This window comes from Eptatretus burgeri, chromosome 14 (assembly GCF_056783735.1).
Source record: "Eptatretus burgeri isolate ZD-2024b chromosome 14, Ebu_testis_v1, whole genome shotgun sequence".
Lineage (NCBI taxonomy): Eukaryota > Metazoa > Chordata > Myxini > Myxiniformes > Myxinidae > Eptatretus > Eptatretus burgeri.
Genome location: NC_140974.1, coordinates 28,693,159 through 28,717,966, shown reverse-complemented (window position 1 = coordinate 28,717,966; position 24,808 = coordinate 28,693,159). Strand labels below are relative to the sequence as shown.

Below are 24,808 nucleotides of genomic sequence, written 5' to 3'. Positions count from 1 at the left end.
GCTTTGTGGAAAGATCTGAGGTTGCCTTTCGCCTCATTTCTCATTTCTGGATTTGCATCCTCCACAGGATGCATGTGGTCCACCAGCATCACTGCTCACCTCCACTCATTTATTCCTCCTTTTATCCCGTCTATGGAACTATCATCCATATTCTCTTCAATCTCATTCTTCTCTCCAGGTCTTCAAAACAGCTGTTCATCACAATCACAAGCCATTCCCCATCCAAAATTATATTTTCTTCACCCACTAAACCACCCCAAACCTTTCACAAAATTTTGCTTATGTATCCATATTGTCCACCCTTTGCATTCTCCCTCACCCTTCACCGTTGCCTGCATCCCTTGTTTGTCCATCTCCATCTACTTTGTCCCTCTGCCCTGCTGTTGGTATTTCCCCTTTCTCCTGCTGTTTCCTTTGTTGTGCTGTGTCTTGATTTGTTCTGTGTCATCGCTCTTCCACGAGCTTAGAGCATGTGTATTAAAAAAAAGAACCCCGTTTCCCTGGATTCAGAAGGGAATACTAAAGAGGTTAACCCATCCCATATCCGATTATAAGCAGAAGGTACATGGAACATTTGTAAATGTATTACATGAAGGACAAGAACATCAGTAGACGATGTAAAAATGGACACAGTAAAGGGGATTTGATGCCGGCCTCCCATCAGCACGAGCTAACTGCTCAGATGGAGATACGAAACAAGACAACTCAATGATACAAGAGACAACCATTTGTGTAAAAAACACAAGAGTGTACCCTACAGGAGAGTGTTAGGGCTTGCAAAATGGTAACAATTAATAGAGATATGCAAATGTACTTTTGATCAAGGAACAATATGAATAATTCCATTCCTAACAGGTGCATAATGACTGTGGTACATATGAGCATACATCCCAAAACGCTCTCTTAAAGGTACCGGGTGCCTCCGACAGACCCGGCCATCCTCCCAAAAGAAATCACTCGTTTCGCAGGTGTGCATGCCTTCAGGCACTATGGAAAAATGAATAATCTTACAATACAGCAGCATCAGACTGCTCAATCCCTCACTATTCTGGGAAGTGAGTTTCACCAGGCCCGTCGGTCCCTCCGCAGCGGGTGCGGACACGGAATGAAGGCATTCCGTAGGGGTCGGCAGGCTGGTGTGGCAAATGTTCAATTCATTTCGGACCATCTCTGGCATGTAATACCTTTGGCCATCGAGTGGTCGGAAATTGTAGGCCGAGTCGTCTCCGCCACCAGCGTACACCGGTCGTGATTGCGGCGACCGAGCATATCGGACAACTTAGCTTTCGAATGAACAGAGGGGGGATGCACTCGACTGGGCATGCAGCAGTTAAGCACAAACACAGCCAGGTGTATATCTGAGAATGTAATTAAAATGTTTGTGCATGTTCAGGAAAATGGCGTGCCAAGGGTCACTCTCCTTTCCTCTCTCGCCAGCCTGCTTTCCCAATCAGTTACACAACAATGCACTGGTGGACACATAACTGGAATCTATAGCACCCTGAACACCTATTGGATCACGGGATGCATCAACACTTATTTGGTTATAAAAGCATTCTATTTCCATCAAACTACCGCTGTATGTTTTGGAAATATTCGACGTCTTTCACAAAATGTCACACTCGAGATGCAATCTTATTCCTTTGGTGAAGAATCCCGAGAATCATATTTTATTCCATCCATCCATTAGGACCATACTCTGTGCAGAGCGTTGGTGCCGCCGAAGCAGTCTCCTTGGCTATTGGGAACAATCCTGGACGGGTCGCCACTCCGACACAGTATACCAGCATGCTGGCACTCATTTTGCCGACCTCGGAAGGATGACAGGCAGAGTCAACCCCACCTGGTGTTAGTTCAACAGCTGAGCGGGATTTGAATTCAGGACCCTAGGATCCCAAGCCCACTACCTTAACCATTAAGCCAACACCAGGCATATATTTTATTCGTCAGGCAAAGAATCCGAAAAGTCATTCTCCCTTTTGTCAGTTTGGCCAAATTCTACTGAAGAAATAAACTTTGCTGCCACACTCTCTGAATGAATCACTCGAGAAGAGATCTTCCGTCGCTCTGGGTGGGGTGGCGCACTCGCATGCCACCGTTCTTTATGGACTGAAGCTGTCTGCGAATTGGTTGTCCGACTCACACGTGCCTTTGGAGTGAAAAGTCAGACAACATTGCTTGGCCTTGTCACGGTGCGATGTCTTTAGGGAGATGAACACCCCGGTATCGAGTTAGATCCATTATGTTATGGAATGACATGACCGTGGTCTGTGAGTGGTACATGGAGGCCACTGCATCTGCCAAAGCCTAATTATTGTGCGTACTCTTTCATGACGGCATCATTCCCACTTGGACAACATTGCCAGTATGTTGTCATTCAAGGTGACAATTCCAGGGCTCATGAAGCAAAGGTGACATTTGAACGGCTCACATTGGACTCACCTCACCGCCATGGCAGTACTGGAAATGCTCTGGATTTTAAACACTAAGCACATTGGCGACAAGCTTACACAACAAATTAGATAACGCCTGCAGCTCCCAGTAGAAGGATCAGCAGGAAGATCAGCCGAGTGTAGATACTCGATTTAACAACATTCCCTTTACTATCGTGGTAATCTTGAACGAAGCAAACGGATTAAAAATACTCCTCTTCCCTCGTCTGAGTCCCATATCCTCCTCTGCCAGCTCTTTTTTTCTCCTATAATACTCCTTTCTTTCCTTCCTATCTAAAACTTATTTTGCACAATTCAACCTCAGACATGTCTGGTGTTGTCTTAATGGTTAGAGTGGTGGGCTTGGGGTCCTAAGATCCTGAGTTCAAATCTACCCTTGGCTGTTGAATTAATATCAGATGGGGTTGAATCTGCCTGTCATCCTTACGAGGTCGGCAAAATGAGTGGCAGCTTGTCGCCATCCTGTGTCGGAGTGGTGACCCGTCCAGGATTGTGACTAATAGTCAAGGAGACTGCTTAGGCAGCACCAACGCTCTGCACAGAGTATGGTCACAATGGATGGATGGAACCTCAGACGACCTGCCCCACCCCACCCCCTCCCACTTCTCTCCTCCTTCTCCACCTCCCTCAACACCAACCAGCATAATATGTCTATGTCAATGGACTCTTGTTTTATATTTCTGCTTCTCTATGAGGTCGTAGGACTTACTGATAATCTTTCACACAAACAAAATCACGATTTCTAAGATGAATGGTCTCTGTTTATTTCAAAACAAACCATTGTGAAGCTCGAACTGAGCTGACTGTGCAAGTTTACAGGTAGCGAGAGAGCACTCACTCTCCTTTAGGTAGCGAGAGAGCACTCACTCTCCTTTAGGTAGCAAGAGAGCACTCACTCTCCTTTAAGTGGCGAGAGAGCACTCACTCTCCTTTAGGTAGCGAGAGAGCACTCACTCTCCTTTAGGTAGCGAGAGAGCACTCACTCTCCTTTAGGTAGCAAGAGAGCACTCACTCTCCTTTAAGTGGCGAGAGAGCACTCACTCTCCTTTAGGTAGCGAGAGAGCACTCACTCTCCTTTAGGTAGCGAGAGAGCACTCACTCTCCTTTAGGTAGCGAGAGAGCACTCACTCTCCTTTAGGTAGCAAGAGAGCACTCACTCTCCTTTAAGTGGCGAGAGAGCACTCACTCTCCTTTAGGTAGCGAGAGAGCACTCACTCTCCTTTAGGTAGCGAGAGAGCACTCACTCTCCTTTAGGTAGCGAGAGAGCACTCACTCTCCTTTAGGTGGCGAGAGAGCACTCACTCTCCTTTAGGTAGCGAGAGAGCACTCACTCTCCTTTAGGTAGCGAGAGAGCACTCACTCTCCTTTAGGTGGCGAGAGAGCACTCACTCTCCTTTAGGTAGCGAGAGAGCACTCACTCTCCTTTAGGTGGCGAGAGAGCACTCACTCTCCTTTAGGTAGCGAGAGAGCACTCACTCTCCTTTAAGTGGTGAGAGAGCACTCACTCTCCTTTCGGTAGCGAGAGAGCACTCACTCTCCTTTAGGTAGCGAGAGAGCACTCACTCTCCTTTAGGTAGCGAGAGAGCACTCACTCTCCTTTAGGTAGCGAGAGAGCACTCACTCTCCTTTAGGTAGCGAGAGAGCACTCACTCTCCTTTAGGTGGCGAGAGAGCACTCACTCTCCTTTAGGTAGCGAGTGAGCACTCACTCTCCTTTAAGTGGCGAGAGAGCACTCACTCTCCTTTAGGTAGCGAGAGAGCACTCACTCTCCTTTGAGCTTTCCCTATCCGACCTATCACAGTGCTTCGCAGGCCAGGTGTTGCATCACTGAGTGCGACGTTAAGTCGTGCCTCTCACCTGCTCGAGAATTGGCTGGTGCACATCACAACTCCCACGATACTATTCGAAAAAGAACAGGTCATTGTGTCCTGGTTACTTGGTCAAATTTTACATTTCTGGTCAAATTTCCCCAGAAAGAAGATGGGTTACTGTCAGCTGTCCTTGCCCATTGAATAATTATCAACACGGTGCCCCCAACGATCTTCAAGGTCATGGGAACATGAGATCGGACGTTTAAACTCAAACAAACCCTCGTCGTCCTATTTTCAGGACAAAACAACAACTTAAAAAATCCATTTTACAATTAATCTTCTTTAAGCACAAGCCATGTCTAATATTCCATTATCTCATATGCAACAAGAGGCTGTGGGTTTACATCGTTGCTGGGAGGGCATGGCAGTACCGCTGATGCAGTGCCCCCCTGCAAGTTAGAGCACGCATTTGTAATTTACTCAGGGTGTCGGAGATGGTTCACCTTCACATTAGGAAGGACACCGTGGAATCTTCAACGTCAATCAACTAATGATGGTCGACACCCAGTCCGAGGAACACAACACACACAAACGAATCACCCTGCCTGCAAAACACCAGGATGACAATTTACAGCTGGGTCGGGATTCAAACCCAGGATAGAAAGCTTTGAGGTGAGTGTACACACGTCGTGACCTTAAGGCTATTTTGCCGGTGCCACTTCCACTATCATGTGTTCTGTTTTTTATAAGGATCGGTGTTTAAAATTAGAATTATCCCAAATATTTCATCACTTGAGGATAACACACAAACATTTCTGCCTTTTGCTCCTTTATAAACACCCGAAGAGCATACCAAGGTGAATACAGGCCCTCTGTGTGTACAGCTATTTTCCCTTTTGTCAGATCTGGTTCAGGCTTTGGAACAACAACAACAACAACAAAATATATATATATATATATATATATATATATATATATATATATATATATATATATATATATATATATATATATATATATCTACACAACTCATGTTCACAAAATCATGAAAACTCTCACGCAACAGCAATACAGTTTCATGGTTTACATCACAGACAATGACTGTACGTGGAGGCCCACGTTCAAAGATGAAGTTAATGAAATATAACTTAGTTCCACTGAAGGCCAAAATTAAGACAAGTTCAGCAATGTGACGTTGCAGGTATTTATTATGATTTCTAAGGGACAACTTTGATTGTCTGCAGTCAATGCAACTTAAGCAAATCCATGAGTGGACACGAGTTGTGAGAACCCGCGTGCGATGAACATACTTTACTAGTGCAAGAGCGATCGATTCGAAATTGTTAGAAAGACAGACTTTTAGAAAGAGAGAAAGATGTTTCAGCCATCGAATGGACTTCATCAGGGGTGGTGTAGGCCAGGTGTACTCACTGTCGACACACCTTCTCGGTGGGGAGATGTGATGCAGGTCTGTATCACACCACGAGATCAAGGAATGCCATTGGCGTGTATCCACGAAACTTAGCACAAGGGGAACAATGATCGTTTCATGAGAATTGTAAGAGGTTGTGGGTGTCTTTGTGTTTCTTCAACTCGGTAAGTCAATGAACACGGAATCAAAGGCGAGGAATATTTTTATGGCATAAAGCTGGGTTCCAAACCCGAATGAAGAGTTGGGCTTTAGTGTAATAGATAGTACAAAAATCGAGCAAATTATGATACAAACATCAAATTTGGCATTTCTGTTCTGCAGGGCTTTCTGATCAAATCTGCCCGATTGGCCATTTAAAAATCCAAATTTTTCTTTAAATTTTTCAAAATTTGGATTTTCAAATGGCCAATCAGGCAGATTTGATTAGAATCCCCTCGAGAACAAATGTGCCAAATTTGATGCTTGTATCATCATTTGCACGATTCCTCTCAAAAATTGCTGTTATCTTCCCCACTACTTGGGACTCTTTAATACACACGCATCATGTCCTTCTACGACAAGCTATCCTTTTTGGGATTCAGCTGTTTGAATGTCTTTTGTGTACTATGTTAGAATGTCGCTTTTGTTGAAGGAAATAAATGTTGTTTTGAAATTGAAAATTTGAAACTATGCCACACGACGACTATGACACCACCCCTGATGAAGTCTATCCATCCATCCATTGGGACTAGGCTCTTTGCAGGGTGTTGGTGCTACCTAAGCAGTCTCCTTGGCTATTGAGCACAATGTGGGACGGGTCACCACTCCGACACAGTATACCAGCATGCTGGCACTCATTTTGCCGACCTCGGGAGGATGACAGGCAGATTCAACCCCACCTTGTATTAATTAAACAGAGAAGTGGGATTTGAGCGTAGGATCATAGGATCCCAAGCCAACCACCCTCACCATTAAACCAACAACAGGTATATATATATATATATATATATATATATATATATATATATATATATATATATATATATATATATATATATATATATATATATATATATATATATATACCATGTCATATACATCACGGTCCATTGTGCCACGTACTTTCCGACTGAAACTAGCAAGAGACCCCTCCGTTGATATGGGACCATGTAGCAAGTGCCACGATGGCAAATGCCGTATGGATCCTGACTGATGGGGGATGTGAGCCCCAAACCACCCTGTCTAATCCTAACCCTTACCCAACAATTGGGACTTTTTAAGGGGACACTTGGAAATGGACAGACATCAGCAGTTATCAAGGTGAATGAACCTCCTCTTGTACATCCATGGAATCTTACCTGCAAACCTTGTATATATTTATTGCAAATGATGTTGCATCAACAAGCTATAAAATAGTTATATTATGATTACTTGATTAGATGTTTAATACTATCCGAACTGAAAACGTTTCGGAACAAAATGTCCATCGTTTCACTTTCCCCACACTTTAACACTGCGCTCTCACTTTTCCTTACAATTTTAATGTTCCCTCCACACGTCACTTTGTCACTTTAGTCATGACAGGGATCTCATTCGCTTCTCACAATTGTCGCTTGACTTGCACAATTAAACAATGTGCGGTTAGCAAACAAAACACAGCACGAGACGAACAAACAAGGTACATTTTTCTTCTGCAAGAGGATGGCAAGAATCAGCAGAGGTGAAAACACCGAAATCAGAGGAGCACTTGGTTACCGAAAACAGGAGGAGGCCGCAGCGACAAGCTTGAAACAGGCCACAAGTCCTTTTACATTCACCTGTTCTGCTCGTTTCATTTATCATGAGGATGCGCGCTCACTCCGAAAACTTCAGGCTCGAAGCTGTCTATCTTGGGTTTGAATCCAGACCCAGCTATAAACTGTCAAGCCTGTGTTTCACAGGCAGGGTGATCAATCAATGTGTGTGCTGTCCCTCCAATGGATGTTAAATGGATGTAACATCTACAAGAACTCATTGGTGCCTGTTAAAAATCCCACAGTGGCCCTTCGCGAAGAGTAGGTGAGCTATCGCCGGCACCATGGTCAAATTATTGTCCGATCCAGCAGAGGGCATTGCATCAGCGGCACAGCCATACCCTCGGACAATGATGCTTCCATGCAATCTCTTGCTGCCCGATGGACGGAGAAGTGTTTTCCAGAGAGGGGCACTAACTACACTGAGCAAAATGATGGTCCCTGCTAAAGTTAAATAACAAAGCGAAGCTCGAAGGGAAAAATAAATAAAGGAAATTAATTTCCTGAAGATTATAACATATAATTCAAATAAAATCGTGGTTTCCAGGGAAAATGGCAATGGATGGCCAGGTTATTAGGGCCTTATCGAATAAATAATTGCACTATTGTTTGCTTAATTTTACAAGGTGCTAGAAAGGATCTTAAGAGATGATGATTCAGCCAGTCGGACAAACTTTACTCAGTTGGTGCAAAGGATGTCATACATAGGAAGCGGAATATACAGTACATCTCTCAGATTGAGTTAAAGTAATTAATGCGATTAAGATCCTGGTGATTTGATTGGTGTGGGTAATGCCCGATTTCTCTATTCTTCATTGCAATCAATGTACAAGTACAGAATTATTTGGTGGACTTCATGTACAAGTGTGCTTTACTACAACGTTCAGAAATTGCCAAGATGGCATGTTCAGTCGAGATTGGAGGGCACGGGTCCAGCCATGATGGCAGACACGGGTCCAGCCATGATGGAAGGGGCAGGTCGAGCCATTACGGGGGGAGGGGGCACGGTTCCAGCCGAGACGGGAGGGCACGGGTCCAGCCGAGACGGGAGGGCACGGGTCCAGCCGAGACGGGAGGGCACGGGTCCAGCCGAGACGGGAGGGCACACGTGCAGCAGTGTGCCAACATCCTTGAAGTTATGACTAAGAGTTCCAACTTCCTTCAACTAAATTGTATACAAGTCAAGTCATGTGGTCTTTTCAACGTTCCTCTTATTTAAGTCATCCATTGTTTATAAAAATTAATTGTGATTCAATGCCAATTGTAGGGGTCCTCCCAAAAGTCCACCCTCCCCCCTGCCGCCCCACCGACATAATACACAACAGCATTAACAAACCTAATTCATCTCAATATTTTCCATAATCTCCATCCTCTCCAATACATTTTTTCCAGTAGTGAAACAGCATTTTGATATCGCACAGAGGTCTTTCTTCTAAAGGGTCCTCAATAGAGTGGACATGGTTGTGCACATTGCTTTTTTGGATACAAAGTCAATGCTCGGGGAAGATCGAGAACACAGAACAAATCAGCATGCAACAAAACAAAAGGAACAATAGAAAGCGGGGGGGAGGGGCGGGGTGAGGGGGAAACACCAATAGTGGGCCTGAAAGACAAAATAGAGGTATACTTGGACAAATAAGGGATGCGGAGAAGAGTGAGGGATTGGGGCGGCCACAAGGGGTGGACAAGATGGATACAGAAGCAATCTCTCAGAAAGGCAAGAGGTGGGCTTGGGTGGTGTGGGAGGTGTGTGGGGGGAAGGGGGGGTGATAACTGAGGTAGAAAAGATCATGGCCTTTTCCTCCCAAAAAGGATAGGACCCAGCAGTGAACAGTTTCAAACCCGAACTTGGTATTTACCAGATGTGTCAATAAATAATGAGACAGTTTCACATGTAACTTTATGATCATTACAAACAACTTTGAATTTAAAAGTTACAAGTGGGTCAACGAAACATTGGGATGATGTCGCACACCAATTTAGCCCACCTCACCATAATTTGCTCCTCTTTTTGCCTCTGACACCACTCCATGTTCAAGTCCTCATTTGTCGTCAAGATATATACACACATATGTATATATTTATATATATATATATATATATATATATATATATATATATATATATATATATATATATATATATATATATATATATATATATATATATATATATATATATATATATATATATATATATATATATATATATATATATATATATATATATATATATATATATATATACATATATTGTTGCGGGCCGGCGGGGTCGGGTGAGAAGACGACTATGTGGGGGAAGTTACGTCGATTTCCACCACACTTCCCGGAATTGTAGGCCGTCGCTCACGGATAATTCCATGTCGCGGTGGGTCGCTTAAAGGTCCCCTGACATGCAAAACTTTCTGGTTATTTATATATTAACATGACCTTCCTAGTGAAGAAATCACCCATGTTTTTTTTTTTAATCAAAATGGGATAATTAGAGCAATATTTCGATCATTTCTGGTGCCTTTTACAACTTGCTATGCCCCGCCCCTAAAAAAGTTGACTTCAGCGAATCGCAGCGTTGACGTCACATACAGAAACTCGCACAGAGTGGATTGATCGAGATCTCTAGAGTCTTTACCAGCGTTTCTCAACCTTTTTACCCTTGTGGAACCCTTGGAATAGTTTTCATGTCTCAGGGAACCCCTGCATAAAAATTATTATATACCATTATTAATATCTATCTCTTTTATATTTTTATCGTGGTTCACGTGGTAAATATAATGTTTTTCGGATACCTGGTTTAAGGAAACAATGACTCCCTTTTTGTCAAATTTATTGGCAATGAAAAAAAAACATACTGCTCATTTATGAGACCTCACACCGAGGTTTTAATTCACAAAAAAAAAGTTTTTTTTTTTTTTTTGGTTTGAAAACGTCATTTTTGAAAGTGTTTGTCAACCGTGAGTCTGTTTGACAATGAAAAAACACACCTCATGTAACTTAATCAACAAAACTTAAACAAACAAGTGAAATCCTTCAATACAACGCGTGTGGTGAAGCAAATGAGTACACTAATGTTATTGAAAGAACCACTTATCACTTTGCCAACAATATCTGCCATAATTGTAAGTAAATTTCAACTACTAATGCATGACAAAACACTTGTTTATGGCTAATATTAAAGAGAATGATGGCATAAGAAGAACTTAGCTTTCAGCGTTCGGAGTTCGGTGCAAAATGCCATGGTGGGCGGAAATGACGTCTTTCGTTCGTTCGTACATGAGAGGGGAGCGTGTCTTGGTTTTTTTCCATCAAACAATAAATTCAATGGTTTTCACATATATAGCACATTCGTTTCACAAATTTTCATTGAAATACTCGGGTATTTCCGTCAATTGTCACCATTTCCGTCTAGGTTACGCACTGCATCTACCGGACGGCCGTCATTGGCTCACTTGAGGCACTTGGGGGGGGGGGGGACACCGGGGACATTTCAAACTCTGTGCAATTGTATACAGCGCACGTGCTGTAATAAAGCTGAAGCAATAAAGGTAAACAGAAGAACTAACCGAGAGAGAGAGAGAGAGAGAGAGAGAGAGAGAGAGAGAGAGAGAGAGAGAGAGAGAGAGAGAGAGAGAGAGAGAGAGAGAGAGACCGCACTCGGAGCACAGAGAAGGTAGATGGACACCGTGCATGCGTCCCGTACTTGAGTCAGTCACTCAATGATACACGAATCTGCCGCATACAGGATGTCCACTAACTAGTGAGGGTGGTTTCACACTGGCGCCATATAGACATTGTTAAATACATTCCCTATGGTTGTTATAATTGTAAATAATATAAGAGGTTGAAGCCTCTATTATAATAACCAAGGAGTTTCCAACAATATGCCGTACGTGTATAGTAAAATTACGAATATTAAATGAAACAAAAACGACTCAAAAATACATTAGCCTATTAATTACTGTTTCTCGCGGAACCCCGAGCGACCTCTTGCGGAACCCTAGGGTTCCGGGGAACCCCGGTTGGGAAACACTGGTCTAGACTAGTCCGATAAATTCGTCGTCTGTCCGACTAGGCCGATAAATCCGTCGTCCGTCCGACGAGGCTGATAAATCCGTCGTCCGTCCGACTCGGCCGATAAATCTGACATGCTGTCGCTTTCTTTTATTATTCTCTTTTCTTCATTGTTTCTCTCTCTCTCTCTCTCTCTCTCTCTCTCTCTCTCTCTCTCTCTCTCTCTCTCTCTCTCTCTCTCTCTCTCTCTCTCTCTCTCTCTCTCTCTCTCTCTCTCTCTCTCTCTCTCTCTCTCTCTCTCTCTCTCTCTCTCTCTCTCTCTCTCTAGTGCACCCTGTGGCTGTTGGTTGCGTCATTGTTTGGGACGCGGCTATGACGCTGATGGAGTCTCCCCCTTACCAGTACAGTACACTGGTGCTTATTTTTTGCCGACCTCGAAGGATGACAGGCTGAGTCAATCTCCTGGTGTATTTTAATTCAGCGGCCAACGGGGCTTGAACTCAGGACCCTGGGATCCCAAGCCACCACCCTCACAACTAAGCCAACACCAGGCTTATTGTTTTCTACTGGTGCTACATGACAACAGTAGGAATAAAATAAATAAAAATGCAACAGAGCGTCAGATTTATCGGACTACTCGAGACAATTGTGTCACAAGGTGTGTTCTGCACACAAATTTTCATCGTATCTGGACAGCGAGATTGCTTTGTTTTATGCGCGCAGAGATACGTCCGATGACATGCGCTGGCCTTGCTTGCGATCTATTCGCTGCAGTGCAACATGTCCGCTATGCTGCGCTGGTCACCTAACCTCACTAAAATATTTCTGATATCGAGCAGTATGCAAGTGGAATTTACATAATGGAATTACGAATAGGATTTAGTCTAACCAGTTGTTATTGCCAAATCTTCCTTCGATGTCCTCCCGATTATCATGAACTTCGGGAATTTCATCGCCATTTTCCTCTGCTTGTCCTGCTTCGGGCTCGAATTGGTAAGGCCGTACTTCTTTTCCAGCTGCCTGAACTTCACCTCCCGTGACTACGTTATCCGACAATTCTCCATCTGATTCAGACCAAAATCCTTCATTTCTCTCACAACACTCACTGTCGTTACCAGACAAATCAAAGTCCATGTCATCCATTATTCAAAACCAAATGTTTGATTTTTTTTTAAAGCAGAAATGAACGAAGCGATTGAGTCGACCAATCGAATGTGGAAACACACAGAAAGCCAATAGAATCACGTAGACCACCAACCCGAGTAATTTACGTGCAGCCTTTGTAATCCTGTAGTTGACGTCATGTTGGTTACGCCCCTTTCAGGAGAATTTTTAGGGGCGTTCCCGAAGAGGTTTGTTTTTTTAATTTTACATTTTACAGAATGAGTATTGTGAAAAAACATTGTCAGATCTGAAATCACGATGAAAAACTCTTATAGGACGTATATGAATGAAATTTCAGTACTTTTGTGTGTCAGGGGACCTTTAACCATGCAGTCAGGTCCACAGCCGCCCGTGTGGAGTTCTGGTCCGGGGAGGAGCTCAAGTGGGCCGGGACCAGTCGTTGAGCCGTCGGCGTGAGACGTGAGCAGAGCCAAGCAGCGGGAACCCCTTCGTTTCCAACCAACTCCGACCTCCAAGCACTCACTAACGAATTCTCCGACCTCCAAGCACAGAACGAGCGACCCCCAAAGAACTGAACGAATGATCCCCAAAGAACTCAAGACTGAGGATGGTGTCGTGGTTTATAGACCTCCCTCAGCGGGGCGCGGCCTTGGTCAAAAGGGACGTCACTGTCCGCCCTGATTGGACGGGGCTCCCATGTGTCCGCCCTTTTTGGGCGGGGCCTCGGCCAGGCACCGGCGAGGCCCGCCCACTCCACGCGTGTGCACTCATCAAGAAAGAGTTGGAGCATTTGGAGAAGCCAAATAGGAACTTCGACAGTGAAGATTCTGTCTCGGAAAAACGAGCCTCCAGAGATAACAGGTGGACCGTGGTACGTTGTTGCCAGCGAACCGAAGGCTGCAACCGTGGATGGCAATGGAGGATGGGATATTAAGATTTATTACCCGAACGAAAAAAACATCGCAACGCACCCCTTCAATTTCCCCCAACACACAAGGAGGGGTTCTGTCTACACATATACTTCATGGCATAACTGACTTGGGACACCTGTATGTTTTATGCATACGGTTCCTAGAACCGTAACAATATATATCTCCAAGGAAGGAGTAAAAAAATATATTGTTGTGGGGCCGGGTATGGGTGGCGAGCACGACCGCGAGGGGGAGCAGTAGAGTTGGCTCAACCGAACACCCGGAATTTAGGTCGTACCTTTCAGATAAATCCGAAAGGTCACCGGTCCCTTATCGGACCGAAGATCGCCAATAGGTCGACCACGTGGGGTTGGATCAATTGCCAATTTCAATATACCTAATTACCCACGTCGTCAAACTACCGGGGAAATTCACCCTCGGCAGGATCTGCGCGATCCGGGCCGTTACCGAGCCGGATCCAAGTTGTAACCCGAGCGGAGAGTACCAGAAACCTCCCGGCCAATTGCACGATTATGGCAACAGTGAGGCCTCCTAATTCCCGTTCGCAGCATGGCAAACCAATGATAGAAAGAACAAGGATGAGCTGGGACATTCAATAAGGGGGGGAATTTATTTACAATAATCGGGGGGGGGGACGGGATGAGGGGAGCACGTAAGGGCAGGTTTAACCGAATATAAAAGAAATGGAAATTTAGACACAAGCATTTATACAGGTGCTACTTGAAGGACTGGCCCACACCAGTCACACACGCCCGAAACGAAATGGACCCCGTCGGGTCTTTATTGATACCCCCAGCTCGGAGGGAAGGTGAGCTGGAAGTAAGAAGCTAGCTTGGACCTTCTCGCCTCGTGCGGCCCTTGACGATCCGGCTCAGCGGGACTCGAACCCGCAATTCGATGCCGCTGCAAGCACCGGGTACAGAGGGCAGCATCAGTTTCCAGTACACACCTCCGGCAAGTGACGAGACAGACAAGACAGGCAAGTGATTCTCCGTGGGACAGACTCGCAGGCAGGCGATGCTCTGCGGGACAGGCTCAAGGGAAAAAGACGGACCTCTTCGCGCACACCCGTGCTTCTCTTAATCCCCCCTCCCCCCCCCCCGATGCAACTCGCCTCCGAATTGGCCGGTTCGTCTCAGGCGATCCGCTCACCGTTTGTGATTCGTCCAGGGGGCGTGGCGAGCATCCTCGCGGCCCGTCCCCCCTGCGAGGCATTCCTCCTTCTTCGGGCGACGTGCCTCCGCATTGGCTGGAACACGGCGTACGTCGCTCGTGCTTTGCCCATTGGCTGAAGGCAACACGTTTTGCTCGACGCTGGAGCAGAGCCAATGCGTCGGTTGCGAATGGAACTCCGCCCACAGGCGCTCGGCACGTATGTGCTTCAGAAAGGTCGATGGTGGAAGGAAGCCAGGGAGGATGCCGTTGTTGTTGGTGTTGTTGTTGGGGTTGTTGGGGAATATAAGAAACTAACTACAAAATAACTCACAGCAAAAATAACTCACAGCGCACGTACACTTAATTCCCATTAGACATAGGGGAAAGGGAGCTATCTATCCACATTTACTTAAGGAAATACCTGAGCTACGGGGACCTGAATGTTGGGTGCTCATGGCTGCCAGATTCGTAACAAAATATACATATATATATTATATATATATATATATATATATATATATATATATATATATATATATATATATATACATATATATATATATATATATATATCTTCTTCTTCTTCTTCTTTCGGCTGCTCCCGTTAGGGGTCGCCACAGCGGATCATCCGTATGATGCGCATAGTGATTTGGCACATGTTTTACGCCGGATGCCCTTCCTGACGCAACCCTGGTCACCTCTTACGACACAGGGATATGGTACACCTATTTTAACCGGGGTATACACCGGCCCAGTATACTGGTACTCATTTTGCCGACCTCGGAAGGATGACAGGCTGAGTAAACCCCCTGGTGTATTAATTCAGTGGCCCAACGGGGCTTGAACTCAGGACCTTTTGGATCCCAAGCCGCTGCCCTAACCACTGCGCCAACACCAGGCTTCTATATATACATATATATATATATATATATATATATATATATATATATATATATATATATATATATATATATATATATATATATATATATATATATATATATATATATATATATATATATATATATATATATATATATATGCATACATATATACACATATATATATATATATATATATATATATATATATATATATATATATATATATATATATATATATATATATATATATATATATATATATATATATATATATATATATATATATATATATATATATATATATATATATATATATATATATATATATATATATATATATATATATATATATATATATATATATATATATATATATATCAAGTCACATAACAATAAATTTGGCCTTTCAATTTCTTTGCCAAATATTATTAGGTAAGGAGTTAATCCCCCATATATATGTATACCTATCCTAATTTCGTGCGCAAGAATTATAATCAAAATAAGCCTGGTGTTGGCTTAAGATCTTAGTGTCCTGAGTTCGAGCCCCTGTTAGTTATTGAATTAACACCAGGTGGGGTTGATAGCCTGTCATCCTTTTGAGGTCAGTGAAATAAGTAACAGTGGACTGGTAATAGAGGGCACTGCATCAGCGGCACAGCTGTGCCCCCAGAAAATGATGCAACCAGCAGCCACAGGCTGAATATGATGGCTCGCTATAATCCTAATAAAGTGGAACGGTGTAATATCCTAATAAGATCTCAATAAGGTAATAGCATAATAAAGTGGGTAAGGAGTAAAATTGCAATTAACTAATGTTCTAATGAAGTGGTTCAGGAGTAAAATCACAATGAGGTAATAACCTAATGAAGTGGACAAGAAGTAAAATCTAATACAGTGGATAAGGAGTAAGATCGCAATGAATTAATATCCTCATAAAGTGAGAAAAGAGTAAGATCGCAAGAAGGTAATCTATACCAATAAATGTCGAAGTGTGTGTGTGTGTGTGTGTGTGTGTGTGTGTGTGTGTGTGTGTGTGTGTGTGTGTGTGTGTGTGTGTGTGTGTGTGTGTGTGTCAGTGTGTCTCCTCCATAACTCCAAAACCATGAAACCTAGCAGCCTGAAACTTTGCATGCACACCAAGAAAACCCCAAGGAAGTGCAAGACTGAAAATTGGGTGTTTGGGTTAATTAAAACACCCCTTTGGAAGATAACTAACGGCCTTATTTAATTATATCCTTCATCAGGTGATCCTCGGCCACCTCGCTCCCTGGGGTTTTAAAGTGTATCTGAGGTAACATCGCTGTGGTCTGAAGCCGCCATGTTTTTTTGGCCTGTTTACTCTTGCCTTGACTTGGAACAGGCCGCAACGATTTCTTTATGATATAGCTTTTTTTTCTCTACTTTCCTTACTCATATTATCAAATGGCTGTTCATCAGAGCTGTGAATCGCTGCGTACATTGCAATGCTTAAAAATGCCCAAAGACGTCAGCGTTCGTCACTTTATTTCATTTCTGCACATTCGATCACCATGAGTATCTCTTAAATTTAGGAGACTTACAACATTTAATCTCCAGAATCGAACTCACAAGCAGTTCTGACTCTGAGAAAAGTGTTCATTTATCCAATTTGGACATATTTGACATTTTAGGCATCTCCAGGAGGTGTATGTTTAATATGACGGTTCGGAGATTGCCAACTGCGTGCCAAGGGAGCTGTTTCTTAAGTTTGGTTGGAGTGCTTAAGCCAGCACTCTACAATATTCACTGTATGTGGCTCAACTTGAACAAAGTTCAGGGCTACTCTAGTGCGTGTCCACGTGTTGTTCTGCGGTGCAACAGGCGGTGGCTGTCTCGCTGAAAATGTGGAATTATATTTTCCACGACGTTTCCCCTTTTTGTTCTTCCATTATATGACCCGACACTTCGGCATAGATAAATACAAATTAAAACTTTAAAAAACTTTTCTCTTTGAAAAGTTTCTTCAAACGTTCCGTGCATTGCATGATTCTTCAACTTGGCACATTCTTCAACTTCCATTTGCGATACTGTGGTTCTACACCGGAGGTAGAAAGGCAAAATAAATTACGTGATCACATTGAGAAAAAAGAGCTTTTTCAGTTCTAAAGTACAGAATCGCCACATCATGGCAGGAAAGCTGAGAGGTACGCATGTTCACTCTGTGTAGCCTGGATTCGAATCCCAACCCCAATCAGTTCTTATTTTGTTCACATTTTCTACTACCCGCTTTCTATCCCTCCCGACTATACCCTCTGTTTCTTGTCTTATCCCACCTCTTGATTATCTGTGTGTTGTACCATCCACCAAACAGTGATGACTCTATTTACATCTTGCTCTCCAAAGATGTGAAAACATTGACCAACTATTATCCTCTCATCCCAACTCTCTCTTCCTCATATGTGGTGACATCAATTGTCATCATGCCAGTTGGCTGGTGTGGGTACCGCTCTCACCTGCCATGACACTTCAGCAAAAGACTTCTGCGACAAATTGGGACTGACTCAATCTGTCAACTTCCTGACCCGGATCTCAACCAAAGGTACTCCATCTCTTCTGGATGTGATTTTTGACCAATTTCCCTGAAAATATCTGCTGTTCTTCCTCCACTCCAATCGGTTCATCTGGCCACATGCTTGTCAAAGTAGACACCTCCCTGGATGATATTGGAGAAACACCTGAGCGCCGTTGAGTCTGGCATTTCACTCAGGACAACCGTCAGGGACTTCAAGCAGCCATCAAACTTTTAGACTGGTCTCCCATCTCTACTTTCTCCTACATCAACACGTCCTGGGAATTCTTTCAAAGAAACTTGCTCTCTCTCATGCACAGATTTATCCCATCTCATCTTCAGTTGTCCTACCCTTCCTCCCACCCTTGGTTCAGGGAAGCTTGTGGTGAGGCAGTTGGTCTGAAACAACTTGCCTTCACCTCATGGAAGACAAATGCAACTGAAGGCAATATCAGTTCAGTTCCTTCAACAAACCTTGAAACAAGTGTGTCGACCCTCAAGAGAGCCATAAAACAACATCTCTCTAATCTCAAGTCTGAACTCTCAAACCTGTCTCCCTCCTCCAAATCCTGGCGGCATCGAGTTAAGTCTGCTTCTCGTGTAAGCTTCCCCTCCATTACCTCAAATGGCCACTCAGCCTACACTGCATGTGAAAAGGCTGAATGGCTGAACTCCGTGTTTGCTTCTAAATCTTGTGTCCCAAACCCATCACTATCTGTACCCACCTTACCCAAAAACACCCAGCTGTTTCTGGACTACATGTACTTTTCTCCTGACAATGTGGATAGCTTCGCCTCAGTGGAGAGCTTCGACCCTGTCAAACCTCGACTCATATTCTGCAACCGGTCCAGACGACATCAGCCAATGTGTCCTAAAATCCTCTGCTGCTATTGCTCACCCGCTCTCTCTTCTATTCACCCTCTCATTTGCTAAAGGTCATCTGACATCTGATTGGAAATTAGCAAACATTATTGCTCTGCATAAAAAAGATGCAAAAACAGATCCCTGCAACAACAGACCAATGAGCCTTCTCTCAATCATCAGCAAGGTGATGGAATCCATCATCGCTGCTGACATTCAATCCTTCTGCTTCTCCAATGGCTTGATTTCTGACCATCAATTTGGATTCAGACCAGGACACTCTACCCTGGATATGCTGTTTCTGGTCTCCCAAAAATGGATGGAGATACTCAATGCCAGACATGAAATCAGAGCTTTCTCCCAAGACATATCACATGCTTTCGATATGGTCTGGAATCCCTGTCCTGTTCACCAAACTCTCTTCCTATGGTATCGAAGGAGATCTCCACTCACGGCTCGCAAACTTTCTCTCCTGTCACAACCAAAATATGGCCCTTAATGGAGTTCTCTCGTCCGCTCTTCCTGCCAAGTCAGTAGTTCCTCAAGGCAGTGTTCTCGGCCCTGTTCTTTTTCTGGTTTTCATCAATGATCTAACTCACTCTATGGAAAATCCTCTTTATCTCTTTGCTGATGACTCCACTCTCTGCTGTACCATTTGTCATCCCTCAGATTGGCATGGCAGCAGCTAATTCATTCTCTGCAGATCTGGATAAAATCACAAGCTGGTCCAACACGTGCAACATGTCTCTCAATCCTGACAAATCTCATAGTCTCACTTTGTCTCTCCGAAACGACCATCTGGAACCCCCCCCCCCAACCTCCATCTACTTTCTCAACAATCCTCTTGAAGAAGTCCTTCCATGCAAGCTTCTGGGTCTCACTATCTGCCATGATCTTTCCTGGGAAAGCCACATTTCCAAGCTGGCCTCCAAAGCCAGTCGCCGACTCAGCATCCTCCGTCCTGCAAAGTCCTTCCTTGGCCCACCTGAGCTCATGACCACATAAAACGCTCTCGGCTGCAGCCTGATGGAGTACTGCTCTCCCCTCTGGGCTGGTGATTCCACCTCGAACCTTTCTCGGCTTCACGCTGTGGAAACCAAGGCATTTTGGATCATTGGCATCTCTCACAATGAGGCTGGGTCTTTGAGTCTCTCATTCTCTCACTGCAGGCAGGTCAGTGGTCTTTCCATCTTCTAGCATCTCCTCTCTTGCCTCGCCCCCCCGCCCCGCTCTATCTGCGATATCCCCTCCCCATATTCCGCATTGATTTCATGTCCGCACGGTGCTCAGATCTGCCAGCAACCCCCTTCTGGAAAAACTACCAAAATCAAGAATCACTGCTCACCTTCACTCTTTCATTCCACTTTTTTCTCACCTTTGGAACAAAGTCCCACACTCTCTTTAATCCCACTCTTCCCTCCAGGTCTTCAAAACAGCAGGTCACCACCACCTCTTATCTTCCTCTATCCAAAGCCACGATCTTTTCCACCCATGTTAACACTCCCGAAACCCATCTCCTTCAAATTCCCTACTTTCCGTCCTGAAACTCCCTGTCGTGTCAGGACCTGAAAGTCCCTGTAGTGTACATCTTGTTTACCCTGTGTCCCCTGCCTCATCCCTCTCCCTTCTACAGTTCTCCTCATGTCTCTGTTCTCCACTGTTTTGTCCTTCGCTCTTCCGCCCCTATTGTCTCCTGCTCCCCTTGTTGTACATTCTGTGTGTTAGCTCTCATACGAGTCTCGACAGTGTACACAAAAAGGGGTCACAAGCAAGTAGAGTGTCAAGGTTTCATACAAGCTGTTATATGGTGATTAGCACAAACTCGCACTTCAAGCTACAGACATCTGAATGTCCAGGTCTGAAGTGTCTGTCGTCGGTGCATTGCACTAATTGCTCCCACTACACTAAAAGCGGCGGTGAGGGTCTTTCGTGACTGTGTGGTGATCGTGGTAGAGGCTGAATGGTGGGTGAGTTGTTGTTCAGGTGGCATGGTGGTTTGCTGTGGTTGAGGCGCCGTGGTTGTTGAACAATGACAAATGTACAGTGAGCTTGTATAATGTTTTTATGAAGTGGAGTGATAATAATGAAATGGAAGACCAAGAAGGAACCCGAAGAAGTACAGAGCAAAGATTGCGTCATCAGGAGGACCCTGGATAGCATTAGGGTTTCAGCCACGACTCCACAACCCTCAAGGCCATCCAGGCACAGCTAAGTCAGCCTTCCAGAAAGAAAAAAAATTCTTGATGTTGTGTGATCGTTGTAGCATTTGTGTGTAGAGTGTGGTGAGGGTTGAAGTGATGTGTCAGTTGGATTGTGGCACAGGATTCAAACCGGAATTTGGCATGCGTATGCAAATTAGCTGTGTGTGCTTGATGTGCTTGTTTGTGTTTGGTTGTGTGATAGAGATTCGTGTGCGGGGAATTAAAGTTGGGAAAAAATGGAGAAAAACATCTTCCTAATCCCACCCAATGCATATTGACCCGTAAAACCCATGATACATAAGGGAAAGGCTATCTAAAACAAGTAATAATTAAATAACTATCTCAGGAATCGCAACATGTTGTGTGCCTTTGCCTTTGGGTGGTGCTTCTCAGAACCATCACAATACTTTACATTGAAAAGGAAGAAGAAACAAACTTTTGCAATATGTCCCCAAACCTCCCCAAATCCACTTTGACCCTTGTAAAATCAAAAGGGACATACCAGACCGAAGTTCACATACTTTAGTCTGAAGCGACAGATTCTATATTTTGCAGGACAGACGTTATTTTACAATAACCTGGACAACTAAGACTCCACCAACATATTTGAATATATACAATGATGCTACATGTGAACATTCGAGTAAATAAATAATGAAACAACTTCACCACATATTCAAGGGGGCAAACATTATGATAAAAGGAGAAAGAGGTGAGCATGATTACAATTTGAAAGAGCTGAACTGGATTCAATGAAAATAATATCAAGTCCATTATGGTATAGTATTTCGCAAAAATACCACCAATGGTTGATCGGTACATTACGATTTATGGACTAGAGTATTCAAATATGTCTTATCTTTAGCCTTGTGTGCAACAGGAGAAATGACTGCATGTTTAGGTATTTTCCAACATATAGTGTATGTATTTGGAGGACTTTCTGTCATGCTTTGTGAGTAGCAATGAGTCTTGACGCGGTCTCAGTGACCCGAGCAGCAAACGTCCCCAGACACAGTGTACGCACGACCATGGTATAATCAGACCATGGTAGACTGCTTGGCTCAAAGCTTCAAAACAAGATTATGGAAACTTTCTTCCACATGGCACTGCAGGGACATGTTGGTGGTGATTGAATCTTTGAAACGTGACCACACAATCACTGCAGTGAAAGTCCCAGATCTCCTTTAGGAGTCCATGTGCTGCAATCTCCATTGGCTGAACAAGAGAGGCACCTTTCTCGTGATAATGTACAGGTAAATGTACTGCAAAAGCCTTCAAGAGAATTCCACTATAATTATGGTTCACCATCACCTTGGACCACAAGAATCACTCTTAACAGTAACACACAATGGTTTACTCAAGTGTTGCTGAATACAAAGATATATATAAACATTGTGTAGATGAAAAACACACACACACTCAACCCTTATGGGGTTGTTTTTTTTCCAACATATCTGTTGTTCATAGAGGAGGTTGTATTTCATGTATTTCGTACATGTATTCCATACATTGTGAGGACATAATCGAAACAAATGTAGATGGTACAAATGTACATCATTGGAACACAGAAATCTATCATCACTTTGTCTTGGATCACCTGGTAAGAGGAGGAACACCAAACAGTACAAACAAAGCTTATGAATCTCTGGTCATACTTCGACACGACACTAAACCTAACCCACTTCCCTCTGAGTAATAATTACAACTAATTATATCACTTGAAAGAACATTCAAAGATGGCAGACCCTCGTCAGGACTTGTTTTGTGTGGTATTTGTGTGCTTTCTAGAAAGTATTTTGTTGACGTACTCGCATTGTAATTGTACTGTACATACTTTATGGATGTACTTGCCTTCTGTTTGTACATCTAATAATATATAAAGCTCCTTCTAATCACTGACTCGCTGATATAAATGTTTAGGACCTTCCAGGTGGCGTACAAAGCCACAGTTTTACATTCTGCTGGAACTCGAAGCCAATATCCCAGGGGAAAAAAATCACAAAACCGTTGGAAATTGTTCATAAACCAAACAAAATAGAGTCGGTCAATGCAAGCTCTGTCTGCCCACTACTGGTCACGTGCTCATTACGGGTCACGTGACCCAAGACAATGGAGCTGACACTGGAACTGGTTTCTAGACAATGTTACCAAGTGCACTTCTACCTCTTAATTTCGAACTTTGCCATGTTTACATTAAAAATTACTATTGCTGTAAACTTTTCAACAAAGAGCTCCTTCTCATTCAATAATAATTCAATAAAGAGTTTGGGTCTATAATCAACAGTACAAGTAGTCCAAGAGTATGACCAGCACTGGCAACCAAGGTAACTGTGACCCCAGAAACGAAGACAGTGGTCAAAGTTCAAATATAAATTTTGCAGCCTGTTTCCGATGTCCCAGTTCATCCCATGCACCTGACGAATGCGGATTTAAGGACACTGAGTGCAATTTCTGCCACCGTGTCGGGCATATTGCCAAGGCTTGTAGAATTATAAAGAGGTCCAGTATGCGATTTAGGAAGCAGAAAGGGCAACACGCAACAAACATGGTTCAACGTGACTCTGAGGTTGATGACGTGCAGGATTCGGATGACGTTTATACCATGTGTAGTGTTTTTTTCCGGGAATAGGGGAATCCACCTCCTGGTAGCAGATTTTCTCAAAGATGGTAAAAAAAAGTCAGGATGCAGACGGATACAGAAGCCTCCGTTTCAGTGATAAGTGCAAAATTGGACAAAGAGATCTGGGATAAATCCCCAGCAGTGCACAAATCCGGTGTTGTTTTACGCACTTACACAGGTGAGCAGATCAAAGTGATTGGATCGATTGTTGATGTACAATATGATGGCCAGAAATTCGATTGCATAATTTTATCTCTCATACGAGTATAAACGTCATTTTATCTCTCATACGAGCCTCGACAATGCATATAAAAAAACAAAATTATTCACCGTACCTCTCATGATCGTGGACAGTGTCGGCCCAAGACTTTTAGGGCGTGACTGGCTGAAGGTGTTCAAGCTGAAATGGGCTGAGATTTGTCACATTGGAGCATCAGCATCACACGAACCTGAGGTAGAACAATACCTGGAAGTTTTTTGGAGTGGACTTGGCAGAGTGAAGAACATGACTGCTAAAATCCATGTGGACCCATTGGCTCAGCGGAAGTTTTTCAAACCACGGTCAGTGCCCTACAACATGAAGGGGAAGGTCGACCTCGAGCTTGGGTGCCTACAGAAGCAGGGAATTTTAGAACCCGTAGAGTTCTCAGACTGGGCGGCACCAAAAGTGCCTGTCTTAAAAAGTGATGGCCAAGTTCACATATGTGGTAATTATAAGCTTACTTTAAATACAGCGGCAAAACTTGACAGCTATCCAATTCCTCGGATTGAAGACTTGTATGCCACCCTAAATGGAGGATAGACTTCCACGAAGCTTGATCGCAGCAGTGCTTACAATTACCTTTGGATGAGGCTTCAAAGGATTGCACAACCATAAATACTCACCGTGGCCTTTTTAAATATACTAGCCACCCACTGCAGATTTTCTCATCACCCTCCATTTTCCAGTAAAGCATACATACCCTTCTGCAAGATGTTCCCCATGCCAGTGTCTATATTGATGACATCTTAATTTCAGGGGAGACTGA

The 24,808-nt window shown here is 43.7% G+C and overlaps 1 long non-coding RNA gene across 1 annotated transcript in view; it reads right to left on the bottom strand.

Annotated features, from left to right (window-relative positions):
* The window catches only part of LOC147012872 (uncharacterized), a 128,699-nt gene extending 104,318 nt beyond the window's left edge, over positions 1–24,381 (bottom strand). The window contains exon 1 of the long non-coding RNA XR_015051100.1: positions 24,116–24,381. This is a non-coding gene — a long non-coding RNA (uncharacterized LOC147012872). The remainder of the gene's footprint in view (positions 1–24,115) is intronic.
* Between the last annotated feature and the right edge of the window lie 427 nt (positions 24,382–24,808).